The sequence below is a fragment of the Scyliorhinus torazame genome, chromosome 15, assembly GCF_047496885.1.
Source record: "Scyliorhinus torazame isolate Kashiwa2021f chromosome 15, sScyTor2.1, whole genome shotgun sequence".
In the NCBI taxonomy this organism is placed as follows: domain Eukaryota; kingdom Metazoa; phylum Chordata; class Chondrichthyes; order Carcharhiniformes; family Scyliorhinidae; genus Scyliorhinus; species Scyliorhinus torazame.
This window is the reverse complement of record NC_092721.1, coordinates 78,112,010-78,129,332: the sequence shown is the minus strand read 5'-3', so window position 1 is coordinate 78,129,332 and position 17,323 is coordinate 78,112,010.

Below are 17,323 nucleotides of genomic sequence, written 5' to 3'. Positions count from 1 at the left end.
CGTACCGCAGGGATCAGTTCTGGGTCCTCTGCTGTTTGTGATTTTCATTAATGACTTGGATGAGGGAGTTGAAGGGTGGGTCAGTAAATTTGCAGACGATACAAAGATTGGTGGAGTTGTGGATAGTAAGGAGGGCTGTTGTCGGCTGCAAAGAGACATAGATAGGATGCAGAGCTGGGCTGAGAAGTGGCAGATGGAGTTTAACCCTGAAAAGTGTGAGGTTGTGCATTTTGGAAGGACAAATATGAATGCGGAATACAGGGTTAACGGTAGAGTTCTTGGCAATGTGGAGGAGCAGAGAGATCTTGGGGTCTACGTTCATACATCTTTGAAAGTTGCCACTCAAGTGGATAGAGCTGTGAAGAAGGCCTATGGTGTGCTCGCGTTCATTAACAGAGGGATTGAATTTAAGAGCCGTGAGGTGATGATGCAGCTGTACAAAACTTTGGTAAGGCCACATTTGGAGTACTGTGTACAGTTCTGGTCGCCTCAGTTTAGGAAGGATGTGGAAGCTCTGGAAAAGGTGCAAAGAAAATTTACCAGGATGTTGCCTGGAATGGAGAGTAGGTCTTACGAGGAAAGGTTGAGGGTGCTAGGCCTTTTCTCATTAGAGCGGAGAAGGATGAGGGGCGACTTGATAGAGGTTTATAAGATGATCAGGGGAATAGATAGAGTAGACAGTCAGAGACTTTTTCCCCAGGTGGAACACACCATTACAAGGGGACATAAATTTAAGGTGAAAGGTGGAAGATATAGGAGGGATATCAGAGGTAGGTTCTTTACCCAGAGAGTAGTGGGGGCATGGAATGCACTGCCTGTGGAAGTAGTTGAGTCGGAAACATTAGGGACCTTCAAGCAGCTATTGGATAGGTACATGGATTACGGTAAAATGATATAGTGTAGATTTATTTGTTCTTAAGGGCAGCACGGTAGCATTGTGGATAGCACAATTGCTTCACAGCTCCATGGTCCCAGGTTCGATTCCGGCTTGGGTCATTGTCTGTGCGGAGTCTGCACGACCTCCCCGTGTCTGCGTGGGTTTCCTCCGGGTGCTCCGGTTTCCTTCCACAGTCCAAAGATGTGCGGGTTAGGTGAATTGGCCAATGATAAATTGCCCTTAATGTCCAAATTGCCCTTGGTGTTGGGTGGAGGCGTTGAGTTTGGGTAGGGTGCTCTTTCCAAGAGCCGGTGCAGACTCAAAGGGCCGAATGGCCTCCTTCTGCACTGTAAATTCAATGATAATCTATGATTAATCTAGGACAAAGGTTCGGCACAACATCATGGGCTGAAGGGCCTGTTCTGTGCTGTATTTTCTATGTTCTATGTTCTATGTACCACACCTGATAAGCAACCACAATGTGCTAACCCCTCACTGTCTTTAAGTTCACTAAGACAATCCAATAGATAGACTTTTATCCCCCTCGAGCCCCCAATTTGTTGTGGGCCAGGGTTTAGAGAACCCCAAAGTGTATCATGGAGTTCACCTGACCCACAACTTTTAATAGATTGTGGTATGGGTTTGCACACGGCCCACTCTACAGGTGTGGTACAGCACAAATGGAAAAGTATTTTTTAAAGCAAAACAATGTTTATTCTATGAACTCAAGTTAACCTTTTTAAAACATACAGTGAACATCTTAGCAACCATCAATTCAAATACAACTCCCAAAGAATGTAACACTCAGTAATCCTTAATAACTTCCCAAACAACATCCAGAAGACAAAAGAAACACCTTTTAACAGAAGCACATCGGGTTTACATTCACTACTGAAAACATTTATTATTCTGAATTCACCGAATGATCAAGAGATAGTCCTTTCATGGCAGAGAGATCAACAGTACACATGATTTGTCTGGCTTCAGCTCCAACACTGAAAACAAAACTAAAACACACCCTGCAGCAAACAGCCTAAAACGAAAGTAAAAAGCTGACAGACAGCCCAGCTCCACCCACACTCTGATATCACTGATTAACACCCATTTCTTAAAAGTACATTTCTTAAACACCCATTTCTTAAAGGTACTCTCACATGACACAATGAATGTACAAGATATCAGGGCTTGCTGGCAACACGAACAGTAGTTACTGTGAGATTACCATCGAGCTGATTTGAACATGCAACTTGTGCAGATAATGGAGGCGAAATAGGGAAGGGCTGTCATATAAACAGAATACACTGGAAACGCTCAGCCAGTCTGGCAGTATTGATGGAGAGAGAAACAGAGCAACACTGTGCCATATTTAATTGACACCTCCCTGGAGGTTATTTTGGAGGCAAAGAGTGCAGGAGGTTGCTGCTTTTCCAGAAGACTGATGGAGGAGGATGGCCAGTATGACCAAATAGACATGGCTGCAGGTAGCTATGAAGGTCAGCAGTTGTGATGTTGTCATCAGGGCCTGCACACAGTGCAGCAATTACCTTTCCAGGGCTGGCAAGGTTATTCTCATCTCTTTAATGGTCTTTTGTATAGGAAGGTTAACATAGAAACATAGAAAATAAGAGCAGGAGGAGGCTATTCAGCCTTTCGAGCCTGCTCCACCATTCATTATGGTCATGATTAACCAACTCAGTAACCTGTTCCTGCTTTCTCCCCATATCCTTTGATCCCTTTAGCCCAAGAGCTATGTTGTTGCCAATTTGCACCGGAGACGCTAATAATGTTGCTCTTTTTAACTGGATACTGATATGACAGTTATTAATGATGATATTGTTTTTCAGAGTCGCCAGGTATCAGATGATACCACCACAAGGTAGTATATCGATCAAAGACCCAACAACCAGTTAGTTAGTTCAAGTTCAATGATAGTTCATTTACACACAAGAATTACTTTGACATGCAACATAAAACACTCAAAGCTAAATTATATCTAACACTACAACAACCTGTACTTAACTTCAGGCACTTGGCTTTATGCAGAAGAACAAGGCCTTTGTTTGGATCTTGCGTGGCTGGGTCTGGAGAAGTGACTTTGTTTCTGCTGGGCGATCTATCTGGTAGCGATCGTTGGTCTTGAACTTGCTTCTGGTCGTGGTGCTGCAATTGGTATCAGGCGTAGGCCAGGCCAAGAGAGTGCCGGTGCTCCGGGGCCAAAAGAGACTGAACACATGGCAGTGTCTCTTTTTATTCTTCGGGGTTTGGCGCTCCTTTGGACGGTCCCTAGCTTTGGACCCAATAATTTGGTAGGCTTTGATTACTGCCTTCGATTTTAGCCAATAAAGGGGCAGGTGCCTTGATGGTTGGGCGTGTCCTGAGCGGTCATTGACCTTGGCTGTTTGGGCTTCCTGGGTGAAGGAAGTGGCGCCGATGAGTCTGTATCTGTATCTGATACCTGAGTACAAGTCTTGTTCTGGGGAAATGGGCCATTAGAATACAAATCGGCTGGGCGTTTCGATAGTGTCTGGTTATCTAGTGGCCAATACACACTTAAGCTCTGAGTTCGCCTGGATCCTGCATTGGCCATATTTCCCGTGATTCTTTGCAAGTGGCCATACTTCCCTTGTAAGTGGCCATCCCAGATGGCTACAATGTCTAACTCCTTCTACGTAACATACCATCTTTTAGCATCAGCTGCTTTGTGTGGTAGCGCATTCCACATCCTACATGCAGCAATAAAGACCATCTTTTCACAGGGTTCATTCCTGACCCTTCATATGCATAGACAGCATTCACACTCAGGTATTATGCACCACAATCTAGTGAAGTCCATCAAATGTCACTGTGCCTTATAATCCACACACCACATCACTCTTCTTGTCCTCATTGCAGGAGAACATAGCTTAAACTCAAAGGAGTGGCAACAAACTGTGGATGGAGTGCTATTACAGTCAAAGCTGATGACAATGGAGGAGGTGTCCCTGGAGATCGGCAGGGTGGGAGCTGGCCTGGCTATCGCTCAGGGAGAAGATGGGGAATTGCTTAGGAAATCAGAAGCACAAAGGGACTTGGAAGTCCTTGTTGATGATTCTCTTAAGTTTAACGTGCAGGTTCAGTCGGCAGTTCGGAAGGCAAATGCAGTGTTAGCATTCATGTCGAGAGGGCTAGAATACGAGAGCAGGGAGGTACGTCTGAGGTTATATAAGGATCTGGATAGACCCCATTTGGAGTATTGTGAGCAATTTTGGGCCCTGTTTCTAAAGAAGGATGTGCTGGCCTTGGAAAGGGTCCAGAGGAGGTTCACAAGAATGATCCCTGGAATGAAGAGCCTGTTGTAGGAGGAACGGTTGAGACTCTGGGTCTGTACTTGTTGGAGTTTAGAAGGATGGGGGAATCTTATTGAAACTTAGAGGATACTGTGAGGCCTGGATAGAGTGGACGTGGAGAGGATGTTTCCACTTGTAGGAAAAACTAGAACCAGAGGACACCATCTCAGACTAAAGGGACAATCCTTTAAAACAGAGATGAGGAGGAATTTCTTCAGCCAGTTGTTGGTGAATCTGTGGAATTCTTTGCCTCAGAAGACTGTGGAGGCCAAATAACTGAGTGTAATTAAGACAGAGATAGATAGGTTTTTGATTAATAAGGGGCTCAGGGGTTATGGGGAGAAGGCAGGAGAATGGGGATGAGAAAAATATTGGCCATGATTGAATGGCACAGCAGACTTGATGGGCCGAGTGGCCTAATTCTGCTCCTATGTCTTATTATCTTATCGTCTTATCCCCAACCAGGTTTAAAGGGAAAAACTGTTGTTTGGATTTACAACTAGCCTCATTAGAATTATATCAACTTTATCTTGTTGAAAATTATCCAAAATATTTTCTTGGGGGAGTATCTTCCATCAGTGCCAGACTTACACCACGGATGGCCCATTGATTCCGATTTCTCCCTTTATACTGATGCTGTGAAGCTAGATCGAGCCTTAAATTTAGCCTTGCTTTGCACTCGCCTTCCTTAAATTGTTGCATTGGCGGTGCCACGTGTGACCTGTACTCTGTTTAGAAAGAGACATATTTGCACAAAATGGCACTTTATTGGCTTTTCAAATTGCCTGAATTGGCTGCGGGTTTGACCCGCGGGAGTTACCAAATTCATTCGCAACCCACCTCTAGGTATTCCGGCATGAAATGGAAAGGTGCTGGGTTTGCAGCCTGATGCCTTTATCTTCGTGAATTTCTTGCATCATCCACCTCTTATCCTGTCTCCAACTGCCACATAATATTGCACCCCATACAGCATAAATATGCTTCTTTTCTCCGGAGTTTCAAAGTAGATGTGGATTTGCTCTGGATTAGTGGGGAGCATTACAAAGAGTTTTTCCACAGCATTAGCACCATGTCAAAGTATTTTGTTCTCTGATCCCATTAATGTATGTTCAAAAAAAAACCTGAAAGTTGCATTCTGTGAATCCCACTTGAGTGAATTCAACTGGATTGAAGTTGAAAATGTATATGAGTGTTCTACCCTTGTCTCTTGTATCAATAACTTGGAATGTCACCACTCTGCACCATATTTGTACTGTATATGGTGTCATGGATCTCTAGAATATGATACCATTTTCAGACATTCACAAATACCATGGAATTCCAGCGATTTACATACAATATATATACTAATATTATTTAACACAACAATACTACATTATATATATATATGTTTATTAATAATATGTAACTCCATCACACTACAAATATGTATTAGTACTATAGAATGAAAAGACTTGTATTTATATAAGACTTTTCATGCCCTCAGAACATCCCAATATAGTTTACAAACAATTAAGAATTTGGATGTGTAGTGTGGAAACAGTGAGGAGTATAGAATTACCAGCACAACATTTTAATATGGCAAAATTGATTTTTGGCTGTGTTGAATTTGTAACTTGTATTTTTGCACTGCCTCAATCAGAATATATAGTGTTAATCATGCAAAGTATTTCTCAAAAGGAATCCTCATCTACTTGGTTTCAGACACACTGACTGTAGCATTCTTCATAAATGCAAAGCGATAGACGAAGAGCCAAAATATTCCAGGTGTCAATTTTACTGGAGTGCTCACATTCGTCAACAAGTATCTTAGGCCTGGACCAGAGATTGCCTCCATTCACCAGTGATGAATGGTTGTTTAGTTTAAATGAATCATAAGAGCTGTGTTATCTGCTGCCTTTGTTTTCAGGGTCCTCTGGGGGGTATTTGCAACACTCATGGGCACAGTTCAAAAGGTTGGCTTGAACATTGGGTAGTGATGCTGATTGATTTCAGAGATGAATTGGAAAAGAGATGGGGTTATGTGGCCTCTTCAACTTGGTGGGGCCCACTGATTTATTCTAGGGGTGTCCAGTCAATCAGAGAGCAGTCAGAAGCTTTGTAACTCAGTCACCACTTGTAAGTTCTGCCCCAGCTATAAGCAGAATCAAACTATTTACTTTAAAAAAAATACTTTTTTGGCATTTTGCCATGCTGGGAGGGCTGCAATTTATTGTTCATCTCAAGTCGAGTTGGCCTTGAAGTGATGGTGGCTCTTCTTCCTCAAATGCTGCAGTCTGCACGGTGAAGGTTCTCCTATTGTGTTGCAGCGGTTTGATACAACTGAGTAACAATCTATGCCAATGGACAACCACATTGATGTGGGGCTGGAAGCCAAATTAGAAAAGGATGACAGGTTTCCGTCCCAGAAAGAAATTAATGAACCAGTTAGGTTTATTTTAATGATAATCCAGCAGCTTCAGATCACTTTTACTGCTTCCACCTTTCTATTTCCAGATATGTAAAACTGAATTCAAGTTCTCAAACTTATATCGTGTGATTGGAACTCATATTTTCTGGGTTATTGTACCACAATAATTTTCATAAATATATGTATAGCACTTTTAACATAGTGAATCATCCCAAGGTACTTTACAGAAATTTTATCAGCAAAATATGAAGAAGAGATATTAGCAGAGGCGGATTTACAATGAAACATACCGTGACCAGGCACAGGGGGCGGGATTCCCTGCTACCTGACGCCGATATCGTAATCGGCGATCGGGAGGAGAATATCTTCCAATGCCCAAATCGGTAGTGGCGCCGGTTTGACGCCAGTTTCGCGTCTCTGCCCCCTCCGAAATGACGTCATTGCATTGCACGCCGCATGCCGTTGAAACGGCGTTGGCGCTTCATCGGAAGGCAGTCCCGCGATGCTCTGCTCCCAATGGGCTGTGTTCCTGACCGCGCGGTTGACATGCGATCTGAGTGGTCGGGAACCTGGCATGGCAGCTGCGGACTGTGTCCAGCGCTGCCACACTCGGCCGGGAGCCGTGCCACTGGCCGGGGGTCTTTCTCGGAGCTGTGGGGACTGGTGGGGGGTTGGCCAGGATATGGCCAGGGGTTGGCATGTGGGGCTGAATTTGGCGGGTCGGGTCCACGCACGGCCAGAGCCATATTGTATGGCGCCACCACTGCAGGCCGCCACTATGCGCATGCTCGGACATGGACGGCCATTTTTGGCGCAGGAGATGGGAGTTTTACCCGGCGCCGCTGCTAGCCCCTCACCGGTCCCGGAATCGGTGAGGATTCGGCGCCGATTTTGGCGTCAGAAAATGACCAGGAATTCTCTGCTTTAGCCGGTACTTAGCTGCTGAAATGCAGAATCCAGCCCTAGGTCTCCCAACAACAAACGGTTCTAAAATGATGAGTGAGTCTCGCAAAGCTAATAAGGACAGAACTACTTTGAAATCCTGCCCATAACGTGCATGTCAATCACTCTGCTGAGCCCATCACAGAGGAGAGGGCAGCTCTTTCCTGACACAATCACCCGTCAGAACGACACCATCCATGTGGTTTGCACCTGCACAGTGAGGAGAGGCAGGATGGAATCAGGGGAGACCCAACTCGCAGTGCCTAATGGGAGTTGTACTTCTGACATGTGCAGTGATGGTTGGCGCCCAACCTTTGGGAGTTTCAATCTGAGAAAGTATGAGCCAAGGTGCCTCTCATATGGGCGGAGCTGGAATGGGAGGTGTGCACCTCTTAATCTCAACCCTGGGTGGCGTGAACCAGGACCGCACCTGTTTAACTCTTTGTCCCTCACCCCCCCATCCAGCAGCTCCCTCCTTCATTCACACCCCCATCCCTCCCTCACTCTCTCACCCATCCCATCCCACCCTCACACCATCCCTCTCCCCACACCCCATCCCACATCCCCCAACCCCATCTTTCCCTCACCTCCAACCCTCTCCCATCACTCATTCATGCCTCTCCATCTCCCGCACTCCACCTTCACTCCATCCCCCACACACCCTCCAATCACACCCCACCTTCATTCCCCACATTCCCCTTACTTCACCCCATCCCTACCCTCTCCCCCACACCCTCCCCTCCTACAACGCCGCCCCTACACCCATCTCCTTCAACCACATCTCCACATCACTCCTCTTCACCCCCATCCCCCACCCCTCCTCCACATCATGCCTCCTTTACTCATTATCCCCTACATCCTGTCCTCCAAACCCCCTCCCCCACCCACACACCCCGTCTCCTTCACCCTTTACCTCCCACACCCCATCCCCTACACCCATCCCCCTACTCCCCTCCCCTCACACCCCCTCCCTCCTCACCCCATTCCCCCACTCCCCCCCACATCCCTCCCCTAAACCCCATCTCCCACTCCCCATTCACCTCCCCATCCCCACTCCTCAACCACCCCACCCCCACACCCTTTCCTCACACCCCACCTTTTTCACCCCTCTCCCCCACACTCCTTCCCCACACCCTATCCTACACACACCCTCCTTTACCCCATCACCACCCCTCATACCTACCCATCCTTCTTAATCCCTCTCCTTCAACCCCATCCTCCACTTGCTAAGAATTTAGAGGTTTCTTTAGACCCCAGAAATTTTGTCAATCATTTAATTTATCCTCTTTGAAGCATAAAGACAATACCTAAAATTAGCTGTGTATTTTATGAAAGAATGATAATTGGTCAGATGTTCGGGTGTTACCTTATTTAATAGGCAGTCTGGCAGGGAAAAGATTGTTGAAGATGCAGGCAAGAATTTTGTCTTCACTCAACATGTTAGGAAGTAATGGATTTGATGTGCAGCAGTTCTCCTGAGATGATATTTCTACAGTGGGAACTGTAGAAATTCACAGCACAGAAGGAAGCTATTTTTCCCACCATTGTCACAACACAGCTCTCAGAAAGAACTATTCACCTCATCCTATTCGCCATACTTTGTTTGAATGACAAATATAAAATGTATGAAGGAGTATATTCCTGTCACTGTTTCTGGTGCGAATGTTCCATGTCTGAATCACACGTAATTCATATCAATATTCAGTGTGTTACCATATTTCATTTGGTTGCGAAAAAGACTTCTGCGGGCAACTTACTCTACCTGCTGTAAGAATGAGTTCAATTTTCAGGTATACAGAGAGGTTTTAGAAATTAAGACTGGGGTGTGCTGGTTGCTGGAAGTAAGTTGCAGAGAAGAAAAATAAAGTTGTTTACATAAATAGTCAGAAAGTAGCCTCAAAAGGGTGCCACGACAGCGTAAGGGCGGCACGGCAGCACAGTGGTTAGCACAGTTGCTTCACATCTCCAGGGTCCCAGGTTCGATTCCCGGCTTGGGTCACTGTCTGAGCGGAGTCTGCACGTTCTCCTCCTGTCTGTGTGGATTTACTCCGGGTGCTCCGGTTTCCTCCCACAGTCCAAAGATGTGCAGGTTAGGTGGATTGGCCATGATAAATTGCCCCTTAGTGTCCAAAAAAAAGGTTAGGCAGGGATTACTAGGTTACAGGGATAGGGTGGAGGTGTAGTCTCAGGTAGGGTGTTCTTTCCAAGGGCCGATGCAAACTCGATGGGCTGAATGGTCTCCTTCTGCACTGTAAATTCTATGATCTATGATCTAAATAAATATATATTTTTTTTAGAAAATATTTTATTGAGGCATTTATAATTTTACAATTTTATACATCAAATTTTCAACAAAAAGAAAAACACAACAATATAACCAACAAACCCCCCCCCCCCCCCGAGCACAAAACCCCAGCCAACATGGCTTACATAAACAGTGCCACCTTCCCCAACCACCCTCCGTTGGTTCTTCTGCCCTTACTCGTCTCTCTCATGCCTGCCCTTCCCCCAGCTGCCGACAGCTTAATTCTTCTCGAAGAAGTCGATGAACGGCTGCCACCTCCGAGCAAACCCCTGCAATGACTCCTTCAAGGCGAATTACATTTTCTCGAGTCTGAGAAACCCCTCCATGTCACTAACCCATACCCCGAACTTTGGGGGTTCCGAGTCCCTCCACCCTAGTAAGATCCGTCTCCGGGCCACCAGGGAGGCAAAGGCCAGGATGTCGGCCTCTCTCACGCCCTGGGCTCCCAGGCCTTCGGACACACCGAAGATCGCCACCTCTGGACTCGGCGCCACCTTCATTTGTAAGACCTCTGACATGACATCAGCAAATCCCTGTCAGAAACCCCTCAGCCTCGGACACATCCAAAAGATATGGACATGATTCACAGGACCTCCCGCACAGTGCCCGCACCTATCTTCCACCCTATCAAAGAACCTGCTCATCCAGGCCACAGTCATGTGTGCCCTGTGGACCACCTTAAACTGTATCAGGCAGAGGCTGGCGTACGACGAGGATGCATTAACTCACCTCAGGGCCTTCTTCCATAACCCGGCCTCCAACTCCCTACCCAGCTCCTCTTCCCATTTTCTCTTTACCTCCCCTATTGGGGCCCCCTCCCACTCCATCAGCTCCTTATAGATCTCTGAGACCTTCCCTTCTCCCACTCCTGTTCTCGACACCACCTTATCCAGTAGCCCCTGGGGCGGCAGGTGCGGGAAGGTCGAAACCTGCCCCTGCAAAAAATTCCTCACCTGCAGATACCGGAACCCAATCCCACCGGCAACTCAAACTCCACCTCCAGCTCCTCCAGGCTTGGGAAACCCTCATCACTAAATAGATCCCCAAATCTCTCGATCCCCGCCCACTGCCATCTCCGAACCCCCCCCCCCCCCCCCCGAGTGAACCCGTGGTTATCTCATATCGGTGCCCACACCAACCCCCCTCTAACCCCATGTGCTGCCTCCACTGTCCGCAAGCCCTCAGGGCTACCACCACTACCGGGCTTGTGGAGTACTGAGCCGGCGAAAATGGCAGAGGTGCCATTAACAGTGCCCCTAAATTTGTGTCCTTACATGGGTACGCCTTCACCCTCTCCCATACCGCCCACTCCCCCACTATCCACTTCCTGACCATCGCAATATTTGCCGCCCAGATGTAGTGAATAAAATTTGGGCGAGCCAACCACCAACACCATCGCACCCCCCCACTACAGCAGCACCTTTTCCCCCCGCGGGGTTTCCCCGCCCAAACAAATCCCGCGATCTCTGCATTCACCCATTTGAAGATCGTCTTGGGAATAAAAATAGGGAGGCTTTGGAAAACAAACAAAAACCTCGGGAGTGCCGGCATATTAACAGTCTGAACCCGCCCCGCCAATGACAACGGGAGCGCGTCCCACCTCCGAAAGTACCCCCTCATCTGATCTACCCACCAACCCAAATTTAGCTTATGCAGCTGCCCCCATTCCCACGCCACCTGGATACCCAAATACCGAAAGCTCCCTCCCACCACCTTGAACGGCATCTCTCCCAATCTCCTTCTCTTGTCCCCTCGCCTGGATCGCTAAGATCTCACTCTTACCCATATTCAATTTGTATCTCGAAAACTGGCCGAATTCCTCTTATATCCCCATAATCCCTCCAATTCCCCCCAGCAGGTCTGATATGTACAGGAGCAAGTCATCTGCGTGGAGTGAGACCCTGTGTTGCACCCCCCCCCCCCCCCCACCCGCACCACCAGCTGCCAGACCCTCGACGCCCTCAATGCCAATTCCAACGGCTCTATAGCCAAGGCAGACAACAGTGGGCAAAACAAATATTTCACAAAACATTGGCAAGATTACATGTGTGGGTATCAGATACAACTGAAGTTAACAGTTTTATATGTTACGTTATTGAAAGCTTTATATGTTACGTTATTGGCTGGAAAAGCCATATCGGTCCTTTGAATGATTTACCATGGTGCTTAGGGAGGAGTAGGATATGGTTGAAATGTAAATATATATGTTTTGTATTCATTTTCACTATTGAAGATGATACAGCGGTAGGTATAAAAGATATTGACTCCTTCAATGTAAATGCATAAATTGCCTTAGCTTGGTTTGAGGCCCTGGAGATTGATCAGCTTGCTGGACCTGATAACATTTAACCTCGAATGCTGTAGAAATTGGAGAGGTACTATGCGAGCCATTAATTTAGCTGCCTAATGGTTCTTTGAGATCTGAACTAGTTTGAATTGACTTGAGAGAGAGCTTGATGCATGAATGCTTAAACATATGTGCCAAGCCACATGCAGTAATAGCTAGATAGGAACACAGGGACAAGACTAGCAGTTCAGCTCCCTGAGCTTGTCCTGCCATGAAAGTCGATCTGTATATTATTCTAGTTACCGAGTTTTGTTCCATATTTTGTAAGTAAAGCTTTGCAATTCATGTTTTAATAGGCCTGAATTACATAATTAAACGGTTGCAAAACGAATTTCTAGCTATGTTAAAAACCATTAATTTGATGATTCATGGTTCAAAATAAAATGCCTACCAGCACTAATATTTTTCACTTAAAATGTACAGCTTTACTGATATTTGGGGACTCAAATGATTAATACATAGGAAAACAACATAATAGAAAACTGAGAAATTATATGACCAACACATTTTCTAAGAGCCCCTGCACCTCATAATGACCAGCGACACCATTGGTGGTGGCTGGAGTGGGAGGTGTGTGTGTTGTGGGGGATGGGTGAAGAGACAGCGAGTGTGTGTGAGGGGTGGGGATAGAGAGAAGATGTGGGAGCGTTGGGGGAAAAGAGATAGCGTGTGTGCGAGGGGTTCGAGAAGAGAGAGAGTGTGTGCGAGGGGTGGGGATAGAGAGAAGATGTGGGAGAGTTGGGGGAAAAGAGATAGAGTGTGTGCTAGGGGTTTGAGAAGAGAGAGTGTGTGGGAAGGGTGGGGGCAAGAGAAAGAGTGTGTGCGAGGGGTGGGGATAGAGAGAAGATATGTGAGGGTTGGGGGAAAAGCGAGAGAGAGTGTGAGGGATGCGGGAAGAGAAAGAGTGTGTGTGAAGGGTACGGGGAAGAGAGTGTGTGTGAAGGGTGGGAGGAAGAGAGAGAGTGTGTGCGAGGGGTGGGGGAAGAGAGAGTGTGTGTGTGAGGGGTGGGGGAAGAGAGAGTGTATGCGAGGGGTGGGGGGAGAGAGAGTGTATATGAGAGATGGGGAAGAGAGAGGGTGTACAAGAGGTGGGGGAAGAGAGAGAGTGTACGAGGATGGGGAAGAGGAAGACAGTGTGCAAGGGTTGGTGGAAGCGATTGTGTGTTCCAGGGGTAGAAGGAAGAGAGAGTGTGTGCGAGGGGAAGAGAGAGATAGTGTGCGAGGGGTGGGGGGGAAGAGAGAGAGAGTGTGCAAGGAGAAGAGAGAGAGAGAGTATGGGAGGGATGGGCTTCAGCCTTCAGATCCCAGGGTGGAGCACAGTGGGGGTGGGATCCTGAAAAGGAAGCTAAAATCTAGGCCCCATGAACTATGAATCTGCTATGACAAAGAGATAGGGTTTGGGAACATCATAAAGCAGGTTGAGATGTTTACTGAGAGAATTTCAGAGTTCATGTGCTAGGCAGTTGCAGGCACTGTCCTCGGTGGTGGAACAATAATGATTGGCATGCTAAGGAGGCCTGAATTGGAGGAATGGGGAGACCTCAGGGTTCAAGGAGTTTACAGAGATAGAGAAGGGTAAAGATTTGAAAAGAAGCATGCAGATGTTTCTATGAAAATGTCCAGTAGGACAGTTAAATGTTATTACAGTATGATTGATTTACACCAATGCAGATGTTACATACCCTTCAACATAAATGTACAAATCATATTGGTGAAACATAATGTGGGTTCTTCAGTTGAAGATAAGATTATGTACGGATAGATTTACTAGGAAATTAAATATAATACATTTAGTCTGTACCCTGCTGATGCTGACTGCATACAAGTTAAGGGATTAGTGCATCAGACCCTGTAAAGATGATAATGAATTTAAATATGCTTCCTTAAAGTTATATGCACATCATATCACAACATCCTCTTTTTCCTAACTAAAGATTTACCCTTAAAGAATCAAGCTATTTAGATGAAAATGGGAGAAAATATCATTGTGTATGAATGTACTTTAACACAGAGCAATAAATTTACAAGCCTCTGAAATGTTTTGGCTGCTTGTTTACCTGTCCAGACTCAGTTGTGTCTGCTGGAGGCTGCTGTATGTTTTCAGAATACTAGTTAGGAGTGCTTTGTTTGTGTTGCATCTTAGACTGTGGGTCTGTGCGCAATAGGACTGCTTGGTGTTTGTGGCTGTGGTATTGTTTCGGTTTGGCATCAGTTTTGTTGCACTGTCATGCCATTTGGTGTTCATACTTGGTACGATCTTGGTTGTGGGCATATGCTGATGATTTCTGATGAATTCCAGGCTCCACCAGATGGGTGTTGTACTCTAAATTCCTGCCCGATGTTCAGGTTATGTAATTCGTTACTCACATCCAGTCGTGTGAACCGTTCACCTTCTCTATTTTTCAATCAAGGCATCGCGCACTCTTGGGAGTATTGGCACGTGATGACTGAGGAGGTTTACCTTCACTTTTCTGCAAAAAGCAATCCCTCATTTGTTCCACAGTGCACTGCGATGCGCACGTTTGGAATGGGTGTATCTACTGGGTTAAAATTGGTCCTAAGTTCACAGTGGGCAGTCAGTGGCGCATGCAGCTGCATGGCTACCTTGCCGGCTGCGGCATTGATGTTCCATGCCCGTCCACCCCGATCCCACAGCCCACCTCGTGGCCACCCACGTTATTCCCCCCGGCCCTGACAGAAGCCCCGCCGGCCAGCAGCACAACTGTCAGCAAACTATGGTGATGTTGGACACTTTCTGTATCCCCACTCTCTCTCACCAGCCACGATGCCTCTTTCACCATTTTTAAGAATACAAGTGAACCGTGCCTTCGGGAACTTGGCCCATCGGAGGTGGAACATCGTGGAGGCCCCGGAGAATACCGGGTGGGGCCCACTAATGACATGCAAAGGGTGTTTGCTGTATGTGTGTTCTAGACCACATTGACGCGTATTGAGGTGACGGAGAATTGCTATTTGCCGTCAAATTGGTGCCGACCACGATTTTATCGTCGGAACCTATTCTCACCCAATCGCGTTTTGCGATTTCTGCATCAGCCAAAGGATCTCATTTACTTACGAATTGGTCAATGGTTTCTGTCGGTTGTTGCCTAAAAGACATTCTAGCCGGTGTATTCAGAAGTTGGGCTTCAGTCATAATTGACCATTTTGGGTGTTGACCGTACTTTTTCTGGAGTTTTCAGATGACCGTCAGAAAGAGCTGATATGCTCAATATGTGGGGGGCTTCCTGGTCTATAGAATTTTTTTGAAGTCTTTTTAAATCTGGTTCAGGAGTACTGAGGCCCAGAGAACACAGCTTGATGCAATGTTGGGACAAAGTGAATTCAGCCAGAAGCCTTCCAATTGAGTGTTTGGAATGTTGTTGTCACCGTTTAACTTTCTGTAGGATTTTAATGTTATCTGGAGCTTTTGACAACTAGCAAGTTTATTAAAGCTCCTTTAGACTAAATTTGGCTGAGGTGCAGCATTTTTAGTAGCCACTGCCTTAGCTGATCATAGATCATTGCTTGATTGGTGGTGCTGTTGAGCTCTTTCTGGTTTTTCCCGGTTTTAGCTCGTAGCTCCACCCACAAAGCAGTAAGTTAGGTGACAGAATGGCAGCAGATTTCAAAAGTGAAAACAAACAGTGAAAAAGTATTTTACAGGCTTCTTCTGGCTATTTGTAGATTGATCATTCTTTCTAGCTCAGTCTGCAGTACTTTAATTTCCCAGAAGTAGCAATAATGGGCACTCTCCCTGTCTATGAGTTCTGCTTACAGTAAGACCTCCAGACATGGCTGTTTAATTTCTGCTCCTGCGTCAACTTCGCAGCAGATAAACATTTACTATTTACCCTAATCTGCATATAAACAATCTTACCAGGACCTCATGGCTGCTGGCTGGAGTGAGGTGCAAGCGCAGAATGGAGGTATAGTATGTAGAATCCCAACAAAGCTGAAGAATCCTTACACAAGGATTGGTGAAACAATGTGGGTTCTTTATTTGAAGATAAGACTATATACAATAGCACACACTGGAAAACTGAGGCACATGTTTGACCACTGCTGTTCAGACTAACTCCAAATCATGGAATTAAGGCATCATAACCTGTCTAGGTGGTACTGATTAACATTAGTTTAAGATCCATCCCCTTCAGGTACATTCACATCATTATCAGAACAACAGAGTGAAAAGCATTGTCATGGAAATGTGTAGTAGAGCCCCTGAGGGATCAAGTGTAGTAAACTGTTCTGCCGAGAACATTGGAACTGAAGTTATGGGGACCTTGGACACCAAGTTGTAAGAATTATATGCCACTGGGAAAAAAAAGAGTGGGTTGTCAGCTGTGTGGCCTGCCACCAGTGACCACTCAATGTGGCTGCAATAAGTTCACGGATGCAGAAATCCATTCACCAGAATTCCTTTTATTTACAAAACCAACAGCTGAACAACCAGGTGCATTCAGCTTGCTGTAAACACTGGGAGTGCAGAGACTCTGACACTCCCTGTGAAATACAGAGAAAGGGGTTCCCTGGTTGGGCCACTAATCAGGGAACTCATATTCTAATTGGCCAATCTCAAAGGACTGGCCTAAGTCATTACGGCGGCTGTGCCTTCTCCCTTTATAACCACACCATTGTAAGGATGGAGCAGGTCTGAGAGTAGGCAACAGTTGCCAGACGCTCATCGACTGCATGTCTCTGCAGTTCTTGTAGGGACATTTAAGCTCCTATACCCAAAAGAAAACACTTGCAACCACTCCAGAAGGCTGCTAACATCTTACCTCTACCTGATACCACAGTTGCTCCTGTCGTTCAGGAACCTCTTTGACCCATTTTGATCAAACACATCCTATGCAGCCACCAAGGAAACCACAGTTACGAGGATCAGATTATTTGAATGTGCCACATTCATAATGTAAAACTATATTTTCTCTTTCGGCTAGTTCAGTGCAATGTGGAGGGTATGAAACAATAAAGCAGTTAATCTCAGTGACAAGGCAGGCCAACATGAGTCCTGTGAGTGCGGAATTGTGTGTTATATAAGACACTGCTGCAGAATGGTAGGTGAATAGTTCTCTCTTACAAGAAGTCGTTCTCAATCCGATTTTCAGAATGT